The 12,296-nt window shown below is 35.3% G+C and overlaps 2 long non-coding RNA genes across 2 annotated transcripts in view; both read right to left on the reverse strand.

The window, feature by feature from the left end:
* Positions 1-3,720: 3,720 nt before the first annotated feature.
* LOC107687520 (uncharacterized) lies at positions 3,721-4,627 on the reverse strand. Its single transcript, XR_001634138.1, has 3 exons — positions 4,559-4,627; positions 3,923-3,968; positions 3,721-3,787 (listed from the first exon to the last, which is right to left on the reverse strand). It is a non-coding gene; the product is annotated as an uncharacterized LOC107687520 (long non-coding RNA).
* Positions 4,628-6,249: 1,622 nt separating this feature from the next.
* LOC107687521 (uncharacterized) overlaps positions 6,250-12,296 on the reverse strand; it is a 20,089-nt gene continuing 14,042 nt past the window's right edge. The window contains exon 3 of the long non-coding RNA XR_001634139.1: positions 6,250-6,316. This is a non-coding gene — a long non-coding RNA (uncharacterized LOC107687521). The remainder of the gene's footprint in view (positions 6,317-12,296) is intronic.

Below are 12,296 nucleotides of genomic sequence, written 5' to 3' on the forward strand. Positions count from 1 at the left end.
GCAGCAGAGCAAGTACTGAGACTTGCTACTGCCAATACATCCACAACATGCTGCGGTGAGCATCTAAGAAATACTGCTACTGCACATATAACATACTGTATATGAATTAACCCCATAGCATACATGAATCACCCTGTAGCAAATCTATACAGGTGGAGCTGGGGAAGGTGGAGGGTTTCTGAAGTGTGCTGCAACTGCTACAGCAATTACATTACTTCTTTTATTCATTTTTTTGTTGTTCAGTCATTTAATTTAGATGTGTATTTCTATTTTATCCGCCCTTTTTAATTATTTCATTTATAATTTCATAAAAAAACGAGCAATAAAGTTTACACTAAAGTGCAATAAAAACGTTATATTATAATCACATTGCACTTGAATAAAGTTAAAGGTGCAATCTGCCGATTGTCCTGCAGGTGACCGCATAAATCTGTCTTCTTACGATGCACTTAGGGCTTTATGATTACTCCAGAGCACTCGAAGATCTACGATGATTTTCAAGTGCTACTTAAGTTACGATGCTTTTGGGAAACAGACTGTAATATTAAGATCAGTCGTACGATCGTTTTTACGAACTTCTTAGGCTTACGAAACTTTTGGGAAACGCAGCCCTGATCATAGCCTATGTTTGATCAATTTAGCCTTCGCAAAACATCATGACTTGCCTAAAATAAAATCTAGATATACTAAAACAGTTCAAGCATATAACAATGTTTAAACGTTAAACCTGCGCTATAATACTGTAAATGTGCGCTATATCCAAGTTTGTGCGGAGAGTGGAAGCTAAAGCGCGCTTTGCAGGACATGGACGCGCCAGCGCAATCACTTGCAGTGGAAACAACTTAAAATAGCCTACGTCGTCATTTTTGCTCATAAAGGTAAGAGTAATACATCATTCGGAACTGTAAAGGGTTTACTTGTATTTGTGTGCACTCACAATATCAACAAAACGTTGTGCTTTTATAAAATAAAGAAAACAAACATGATGTGCTTCCTGCCATCTCGTCATGAACAGGAGCTCTTCACAAAAATGAATCGAAACTCAGAGAATACATGCCTCACAGACATGATAAATATATCTATAGAAAGCTTTAAATTACCACTTAACAAAATAAAACAAATTGAAAACAAAAACTCTTTCATTATAATCATAATCCGTAAAGATGCACTTCTCTCTAAAGCCAAGTATCTAATGAGGAGATGGCGAGTCAGGATCGTCATCATCTTTGCGACACGGACTCAGAAAACACTAGTTTATTAATAAATAATTCAAATATTATTATATTATATTTCCATCTGACACATTCATGGTAATTACTTTTGCTGGGGCTTTGCGGCAAGCGTTAGCCTGTTGCGTGCATTTGAACGCAGAACTCTTCAGCTGTGCTGACAGCACGCATGCTGCTGCGGGACACTAAACAGAGCCGCTCTTGACAGTCGCTGTAGCACAATCTCGTTTTGTTTCCACCAGCGCTGCAAGTTTTTTCATCACTAATTGATGGATGTCTAAAATATTAAAATTAGGAGAAGCCTAAAACAGGCCCGAGGCCGGCCCACGTCTGAACTATGACGTGAAAATTGGCCCGAAGCCCGCCTGAGGGGCGTAAAAAAGTCAGGGCCGTTGGGCCCGAGCTGAAATGCAGGGCTCTAGGCAGAATAGATCTGCTACGCTGCTGCTGCTGCAGCAGAGCAAGTACTGAGACTTGCTACTGCCAATACATCCACAACATGCTGCGGTGAGCATCTAAGAAATACTGCTACTGCACATATAACATACTGTATATGAATTAACCCCATAGCATACATGAATCACCCTGTAGCAAATCTATACAGGTGGAGCTGGGGAAGGTGGAGGGTTTCTGAAGTGTGCTGCAACTGCTACAGCAAGCACTAGCCAAGTATTTGAATGTTGTGCAGCAAGCTCATTGGCCACTGATATAAAAAGAACCAATCAGCTGCGCCATGTGATAATGATGTCATTTCGTCAGATTGAGTTTGTCCTATCAGACTGTGCCATCTAGCGTTTAATGCCAGAAATTTGGATATACTGTTGTACTTTCACTTAAATATTATTTTAGAAAGATATACAGCACTTAGTAAGTTCATAATACCCATACTGTAACTTAAGTATGATTTCTCCATTCATTTTATTCTGACCAGTTCTGATACAAGCTTAATAAAACCCAACATATCTATTGCTTTTATCTTTAAATGAAGACATTTTGACTCTCCTAGCTAATACTTTATACCAGAACACCCCTACACAAGAATGGGACATTCACATTACCTCAGCTTCAGATTGGGTACTTTGATTTAATGGCGATGCACTTCAAAAGTTTGATTTCATACTAAAACAGACATTTGTCTTATTAAAATGTCATGTTAATGCTTTAGCATGACTGAAAGTGTACCAGCCTTTATTTATTTATTTATTTTTTTTTGTGAAGCTGGACTATAGTACCTTGACTTCATTTAACATGTATACTGTAAAACCCGGTAAGTTCAGAATACTCAACATTTTTGTGGACACCGATTACCTCAAAAAATGTAATTAAGCAACTCAAAATGTTTAAGTTAACATTAATTATAAATAATAATTAAGTCAAACTAAAAAGCTTAAATTTGTTTTTGCTTAATGTTTAAGTGCAGTGTACTTAAAATTATTGTTTTGAAATACATAATGTTTTTCAATTACCAGTTATTTTGATGCAGTGGTGCTTTATTAAATACAAATACTAACTCAAAAAATACACATGCATAAAAAACACGCACAACTGTGGCTATAAAATTGAGGATTTTTTATTCAGCCTTTTTTAAACCGCAAGAACTGTGTATTTCTGAATGTCAAACACTGGAAGATTATCTCATCACAACTGCAGTGCTTGCAGGACTTGTAGTGGTTTCGTTGTCCATGATAACAAAATCAGCAGGAGAGGTGTTTGTGTCAGTGATGTCTGGCATGCCCAATTCCTCCTGGAATAAGCACAGAGGGTAAAACTTTAACTTTAACTTCAGAGACTAAAAGTAGACATTTATATTTACTGCCAATAGAGTGGGGGAACTATAACGTCAGAACCCGGAAGAGTAATTCGCCGTGGGTTCCTTCTAGATTTTCCTATGGGGTTTTATAATGGGGTTTTTCAATTAAAATAAAGCCTGTGGTAAACATAACTTGACGATACTTTTATGTTTTGTTGTACAACGTAAATTACACACATCCATACACAAAATAACATTTTTGAAGCAGTTATGTTCATTTTTGAAAACGTATGTTTTTAATAAGTAGCTAGATAAGAAGGTCTAGGTTGTGAGTGTGTGCAGTTTACATTGTAGAACAAAACGTAGAAGTACCGTCAAGTTATGTTTACCACAGGCTCTATTTTATTCATAAATTGAAAAACCCCATTAAAAAAAACCCATTGGAAAATCTCAAAGGAACCTCCGGCGAATTACATTTCCTGGTTCTGACGTCATAGTTCCCCCACTCTTTCAGATCTATTAATGCACTTAATACTTACATTCCATGTCCTGAAGAACAGTTCTCCTCACACACGTACACTGGGAGAGCATGAAGGGCTCGTTTCATGTTGACATCATGTAAAAAAAAAAAACATGTTAAACAAGCAGGCCAACTTTATTTTATATACAGTGAAGACAGTGATGGAGGTAGTTAGTGTTTGTGAATTTGCACTCACCTGAAGATCAAACTTTTAGAATATCATGCAACATCTGTGAAATCTTGCTGGTGTGTGCCACTTTCTCTGATATGGTGAAACTCAGCACAAACCTAGAAAACCACAAACACGCACAAGTAAGTGTATAACCAACAATGGATGTAGAAAAGAGAAAGCCGAGTCTGTGTCCTGTTACGTCAGGACACATCACACAACTTGCTCTTCAACTGAATATAAGTTAACGTTACCTTAAGTGTTGAGGCTCACTCTTTTGTATTCAGCATCCAGCTCAGCCTGCAATTAAAGAAAGTTTGTAAAGGTTTACTACAAGTTTGTATATTGATTTTGTAAATTTAATATATTGCAAAACTCATGTCTGTGTATTAGCTTTAACCTAAATTTGGATTAATAGTCTGAGCCAGCTAGTTGTTTTAAAAACAGACCAAATAAAAATCACATTTACCAGGGCATTTCCCAAAAAAAGCAAGATGATCGATATGGCTAAGATGATCGTTGAAACATTTGCCACCAAATGGTCTCAACAATCGACTTAATGTTAGCTCAGGATGCTTTTGAGAAACGCAGCCCTAAACGTTGCAGTTAACAGCAGCGACATTCAAAACGTACGTTAGGACTGCGTTTACTGAAAAAATGCCGGCTAACGTTAACATTAGTGCCCTTCTTTGACGTTAACATTATACTATAAGCAGTGACGCTAAAATAGCATTCAAAATGCGCATTCAAAAGCACTAGGGAAATGCCGCGCTTTACAACGCTGTGTAAAAACAGCGTTTCCCAAAAATGGAAACATTCCTTTATCATGATATTCTTACAACACTAAAAAAGCAAATAAGAAATTTTCACAGTTGTTTTGATTTACTTACAAGTTGTTCCATTAAGTTTGCTCCGGTCGCTTGCGATTATCCGCCATGTTGAATGGATTCTTCTGAACGTCGGTTAGAGCAACGACGTGACGTCACTTTACGTCACTCAGTAAACTTAAAAATAATAATTTAAATAGAAGAGTTTACTCAAAACTGTTGAGCCACACACAAATAAAACTAAATTCCTCGTTCAGAAAATGTAATTGTTATAAGTTGCATCAACGATTTAACAGACTTTAATTGCAGTGTTCTTAATCTTTATAAGTTAGTAGTACTGTTCGGTTTACAGTTAATCGGGCAACAGTTGGCCTCGCCCTTGTGAGCGTGTTCTGAAAGACAGACAGCAAGCACATCCTCAAACATTTGATTACACGTTGTGTCATGTCTACACAACATGGTATTTGGAAAGACTGATGAAAACTAGCTCGACTATGCCAAAATCCACTGCAGCCCAGTTATAACCTCCTCAGTGAAAAAGAACATTCCATGAAAGTGTCATGTTCAACACTCCATTATGACCATTTGTAGCTATTTTACATTTTGGCAAACTGGTAGTGAAGTCGTTTGAATTTCTATGATCTCATTGTATGTTTTCGTACAATCTGCTCAACCCCCACTAGTAGTTAGGTTTAGGAGTGGCGTTAGGGTGTTGGAGCTTCATGCTTAATTTTGGTAACACTTTATTTTACGGTGTCATTATTACACGTTACATGTACTTACTATTATAATACCAATGCATTATGCATAATTAAATACAAGTAGCCCTAAACCAAACCCTAACCATATAGTAAGTATATGTAGTTAATTAATATTACTCAGTATTTTAAGTATAAAGTATAATTACACAAAATTGTTTTGTAAAATAGCTACATTTTCTCGTGAGATTCGGTTTGTCAGAGATTTTATATAACGTACTATATATGTACTCTAATCCAATACCTCCTGGAGAAACTTGTCGGATAGATTCTAGAACAACTGTTCTGCCAAAACAACAGTACCAACCCCTTTCCAAACCCCAATCACTATGCTTAAAATCAGTGGGAAATAGGTTAATAAGAATGTTGTTTTAAAGATCTGGTTTATATGAGCGCTGTTCCTCATGATTCTGTCTCATTTGACAGAATCACGCTGTTCAAGGCAATATATTTAAGCAATCAAGAACATCATAGTCCACATTTGGTCTATGATACAATGAATTATAGTACTGCCCTTCAAATTAATACAACCTAACACATCTATCACTTCTCTAAGTAAATTAATTCTACAATAGACTAACAGCAGAGTTAATAGGTTATATAGTACCATGGCTTCATCCAGTATGTATATACATGTCAATCAGGCTACTATGGGCTTCACTCTTGTGTGCATGCTCTGAAAGACAGACTGGCATGCAAATCCTTCAAACATTTGATTACATGTTATGTCAAGTTTATTTGGACAGACAGATGAAACTATAGCTTAACTACACAAAAAAAAACCACGGCAGCTCAATTATAACTGTGCATTTAAACCTCATTGAAAGAGAACATTCCCTGGAAGTGTCAAAGCCAACATACTATCATGACCATTCATAACTATTTTACATTTTGTCAAATTGGTGGTGAATTCATATGAATTTCTATGATATCATTTGTATGTTTTCATAAGATCTGCTGGCTGAGGGTTAGGTTTAGGTAGGTTGACCGCATGTCCTCTTTTTCCTGGATATGCCCTGGCCGGGATTTCTAAGTTGCCTAAAAAGTCTGAGTTTTGGCTTTGCTGAAACTACTTTTCAGCCATTACCTTCAACAAGTGTGAAAGCAATAGGAAAACAAAGCCAAAGCCTGAACATTTTAGACAATTTAGAAATATTGGCCAGGGCATGTCTGGGAAAGAGACAGTATATGCCACTCAAGGCAATATATTTAAGTGGCCAAGAACATTGTAGTCTGGATTTGAGTGCACTCCATTCATTCATTAAATACATACATACATACATACATAAATGTAAAAAAAATATAATAAAATAATAATAAAAAAATAAAAATCCAAATGTCTGAGTCCAAATCCGAGTCCAAGTACCTTAATTATAATAGTATCATACTTCAGATTAATACAACTTAACACATCCATTACTTTTCTCATTAAATTAATTCCACGATAGACTAACAGACTTAAATAGTACCTTGGCTTCACGCAAACTGTATACAACTGGCCTCAACGTTTTGAGCATGGTCTGAAAGACAGACAGGCTTGCAAATCCTTCAGACATTTGATTACGTGTTGTGTCATGTCTATTTAGAAAGACTGATGAAAACTAGCTTGACTATGCAAAAAAGCTGTGTTTGGACAGACAGATAAACCTATAGCTTGACTACACAAAAACCCACTGCAGCCCAGTTATAACCTCCTCAGTGAAAGAGAACATTCCATGAAAGTGTCAACTGTTGGCAAATTGATGGTGAATTTGTAAACATTTCTATGATTTCATAGGATCTGCTCATTCCCCACTCAAGGTAAGCTTTAGGAGTGGTTAGGGTGTTTGAGCTTCATGCTTTTTTATAAAAAATCATACATTTTTGTACAAATCAAATGGTACAAGATCCTTCAAAATCACAGATTTGTAAAAAAAAAAAAAAAGTACTCTCATGAATTTAGGTTGATCAGATGAGCTTATATCCATGTACTGTAACCAAACCTACTGAAGAAACATGTGTTGGTTCATAGAACAACTTTTATGCCAAAACAACAGTCCCAACTCCTTCTCAAACCCCTTTGCTTAAAATGAGTGGGAAATAGGTCGAAATAATGTTCAAAATATACCCTGAGTTTTGGCTTTGTATTTATATTGATCTCTCTACAATCTTCATACATTATATTTAGGTGTATTTCCATTGCTTTGACTGTTTTCTGTAGATCCCACCTTCTTGCAATCCATGATTGGTCAATTATGTACAATACCTGCATGCTATTGGTCAAACTACTTTTCAGGCATTACCTTAGGCAAGTATGAAAACAGTAGGAAAACAAAGCCCAAACTCTGACATTTTAGGTTATTTAGGTAACTTTCTCATGAGACTGGGTTGGTCGGCGGATGTATATCCATGTAATCAAATCCAAAACCTCCTGGATAAACATATTGTGTTGGTTCTAGAACAACTTTTCTTCCAAAACAACACTTTCTCAAACCCTAACCACTATCGTTAAAATCAGTGGGAAATAGTTTAATTAAAAAGGTCGTCATGTCCCCAATCCTCACCCTATTTAGAAAAATCTGGTTTATAAGAATGCTGTTCCAAAACCAACAAGGATGCTGATCCAGCAACATGTCCCACTTCACAGTAAGCCACCCAGAGCAATATGCTTAAGTGACTCTAAGTCTACATTAGGTCTGTGATACAGTGAATGATAGTATCATCCTTCAAAAATTAATATAACCTAACACATCCATCACTTTTCTCATTAAATTAATTCCATGATAGACAACACTAGCCGATACTAAAATACCAGAACACCCCGACACAAGAACGAGAAATTCACATTATCTCAGCTCCAGATACGCTGTGCACTTTACCTTGATTTATAGGGTTCAGCTGAAGCTCACATATCAGAAATAACGGCAGTGTGAGTTTTCTTACTTAAGTGCAATTTGTTTCCAAACACCAGGCTAACTGATGGCTGTGGATAAGGAATGTTTAGAAATGGCATACTTGCAAACAATTTAATTATGTCATAGCTTACATATACAAACTACAAGGAGCCGTAGAAACAACATACTGTATGGAATTTCCTGTATCTGTGTGTGAAGACCACACAGTCAAACAGAGGTCCTACAAACATCTGTGCAAACAAAGCTTGGAGATAGTCTCCAGTGGGATGGGACATTGAGAACTGGCTCTAGATACAGTGCAGCTGAATGAAAACTGCAATGTTTAGTCATCCACTCCAGCTGGGTTATTGTTCAGAGTTAGCGAATGCCATGGCGGGACTGTCATCTTGGGTCTCGTCCACATGTGATGTGCTCCCCTGAGATTTTCTCAGATATACATGGAACTGACCATACAATTCCTGCTTATAATGCACATTCCTCGAAAGGCTTGTCCTCTCTTTTTCCTACTGGAAATGGTGATGGTCAGGGTGTATAATATCCGAGCATCTTATTTCAGACTGGCCTCTCTAATGATCACTTTTGGTATTACTCTAATGAGAGACTGCTCATGAAGCTCACCCTGTATAATTAAACTTAAAATGAAGAAGTCTCCCAGAGGACAACTAAAGTTATCCAATGGAGCCCCTCCTTGGACCCACCAAGTTTTCATTCCTTTATATCCATCTCTTTGGTCAAACTTATGGTTCCATTGTGTGACCATGTCTCGTACTATCACTGAAGTTTTTCCAAATCCATATGACTTTCGTTATTCATTTACCAAATAAACATTAAATTAGTCCATACTTATGAAGTAGTTAATTAATTAATAAAAGTTGTTTAATGTCATATGACAGCTTTATTTCAGGAAAATTTAAATTATTCAAATTATATTCAAACATTCAGTGTGAAGGCTTTCGGTTTGATGTCAATGATATTAAACACCACTGATTTCTGTGTGACCAATCACAATGTGGCAAGTTTGCATATTAAATCAACAGCTAATGTCAATATTTTCAGTGAAAATAACTATATAAAATGTATAAATCAAATTGTTGTCTTTTCCTTTTTATTGTAGGGCTTCTGAAGATGTGCAATGTGAAAACATGAAATCATATGCTGTACTTTTGTCGTGATTTATGTATTTATTTATTTATTTTTAATTTATTTGTTTTTTTTTAAGCTTGACAGCATCGTGCCACTATACACTTACTAAAGGAAAAAGAGCAGTAGGGCTGTCAAAATGGCTGAAAAACTAAATTCGAATTTTGTACTTAAATATGATCAAAATTCGAATTATATTCAAATTTAAAATGCATAATTTCAGTCAGGGTGAAGATCGCGCATCGCGCAAAATATTACCAATGCACGTTTATTCAACGCATACGATAAAATGACTGTCTGTGAAAAAAAATGTGCATAATGTTTAAAATAGTGTTTATAAACCAATTATAATTAATTAAGTTGCTTAAACAACTATAAACAAAACAGCATAATCTATGTATGCATAGTTTAATATAAAGGGCGGAAAGCCAATCACACAGAGTACATTTTTGATTTAAAAACATGAGATGTAGTGGGATGGGGAAAAAAACCTGCCATAAAGTTTCGATATATGTTTTTTTTCAAAGTTGAACTTGCATTAATTTTACATGACTTTCTAAACATGCGGCTCTTTTGTGCGAGTGCAACAGTGATAGATGTCTCTCTAGAAAATGTGCGAAATATGTGTTCTGTGTGAATGGCTTGGTTTCAGTTTTGATGTAAACAAGATCTTCTCCGCATTGATGTTCTCTTTTTTCGCAATATTTTTAATGAACAACGCAGCAGCGCCGCATCTGGTGGCTTCAACTGGATAGACTAACAAAAACATTATAATGCAACGACACTTACATCGTCATCGCATCCCGTGCGCCACTGTTAAGGCTGCCTGACGCACACCTAAAATTTGAATGCAACGTTTTTGCATTCGAAAGTGGATTTTTATTTTAAATTCGATGAATATTCAAAATTCTAATTTTATTTTGACAGCCCTAAAGAGCAGCATACACAAACTTCACAGTTTTTATTTTGTGTTCTACAGAAAAAAATAAACACTTGTTTGGAACAACATAAAAATAGTAAAATAGTACCAGGATTTTCATTTATGTGTGAAAAAAAACAAACAAAAAAACAAGTACACACTTTTAAAAAGAGTACTTATTGAGGAAATGATATACTTTAATAGATATACTTAAGTGTGAACTGAATGGAATATTTTTTGAACACTAAAAAATGTATTATATTTAAGTTTACATTAAATGCAAGTTTTTGTGATCCACTTAAGTAAGACTAAAGTATATATGCAATTTTATATTTACTTCTATTGTCATTGATATATGGTTAAAGTGTGCAACCAAATACTGCATTATACAATCATTTATGATGAACTAAAATATATTTTAATGATATTTCTATTGAAACTTGTTTATTGTGTATTAATTACAACTTTGTAAACTGCAAATGTGTAATTACAAATATAGTTTAAGTATATTTAAAATATATTAAATAAATATATCAAATTGCATAAAAAACTAATTATAAAATTATAATCAACTACTTTACATGTGCTTTAGTGTGTTAGTTGACACATCAAAATAAAAGCATGACAAAAGATTATTAAATATAATTATTTAAAATGTACTTTAGGTAAAGGTAAAACTTTTCATTTGACATTAGGAAGTTAAAAATGTGTTTAGAAAGTTATGAAAGTGTACACTAAGTGCACTATGTGGCCTTTTATTTAACTGATATACTATTATCTGTAATTACAGTTTTTATGAAAAGAAAATAGATTTTAAGGATACTACAAGTGCACATTCAATACAATTAAGCACACTTTCTCTTCACAAGGATAGTATTTTAATACAAATTAAGTTTCCTCCATGTGTGGCCAATCAACCCAGTAGACTCCATATAGTCCATCCTATATTATTTTTTTCCGAAATGTCCATGACCAACACTGCTATCTCCCTGTCTTCAGTGTTGCAAATGGCACCACTATGGATTGCCTCCTTTCCACCATTTGAATGATGGGTTCTTGAGGATGCTTATAGAGCAAGATGACAAATGTGTTTTCCTGGAGGTCAAGTTCTCTTCATGATTTTGGCTGGAATGTGGGATTTCCCGTCTTAACTTCACTCAAACCAGTGCACAGATGTGGAAATGAGGTGGTCAGACTGACAGCGGATGGTCTATCAGAGGCATTGGTCTTCTGTTGTTGCCAATTTGTAAGTAACACAAAGTGGCACGGTCAAAGGCACACATTTGAAACAAAAAAAGCTATTATTGGAAGTAATTATAGCAAGGGATTCATCAGGTCCATGAGATTATGTCGTCGTGGATGGGTGACTCATCGTCATAATCGAGAAACCATTCGCCAGGCCTGCCAGTACCACAGAAAGACACATATACAGTATGTATTTTTGGTTTGCTCCATGCACATGGGGAAAAACTAGGTGGGCTAAAGCTTTTAGATTGTCTTACTGTGTGATTCAAGACAAAGGGTCCAAAGGTCTGTTAAAATGTTTAGTCCTGATTCATTTATTGGTTGTACTACTGCCTGACTCTGTCAACCACATCAAAATTCACTGTACTTGACATTTTCGAAGAATGGAAATATAGATGGAGATTCATGACTGCATTCATTGCCTGCAGACTTTGACTTCTCTTTAAACTAATGTATTTGCCTTTCAAGGAAATTACGACAAGAAACACTTATTGTCTCCTATTTGGGGGATCTTGTTCATCATCAAACATTGGCAGGAATAGAAACCATAATTTTTGTCAGTAATATAAGTATTATTAAAATAAATAAATAAATAAATAAATATATAGGGTGTATCTCACAAAAAACATGTTTAAGGTCACATTTTATCCAAAAATAACATCATGGTGCTTTGCATTCAGACTTTATCTTCATGACAATTATGCACATATTTCCGCAAATTATTATTACTGCATTGCATCCAGATGTTTTTTTTTTTTTGTTAAGCTGAACGGCATGAATCAAAGTGCAGTTTATTTACACAAAGACAAAACATAATCCAAAAGACTTGATTACATTGATTACAG

The sequence above is a fragment of the Sinocyclocheilus anshuiensis genome, unplaced genomic scaffold, assembly GCF_001515605.1.
Source record: "Sinocyclocheilus anshuiensis isolate Anshui unplaced genomic scaffold, SAMN03320099.WGS_v1.1 scaffold870, whole genome shotgun sequence".
Lineage (NCBI taxonomy): Eukaryota > Metazoa > Chordata > Actinopteri > Cypriniformes > Cyprinidae > Sinocyclocheilus > Sinocyclocheilus anshuiensis.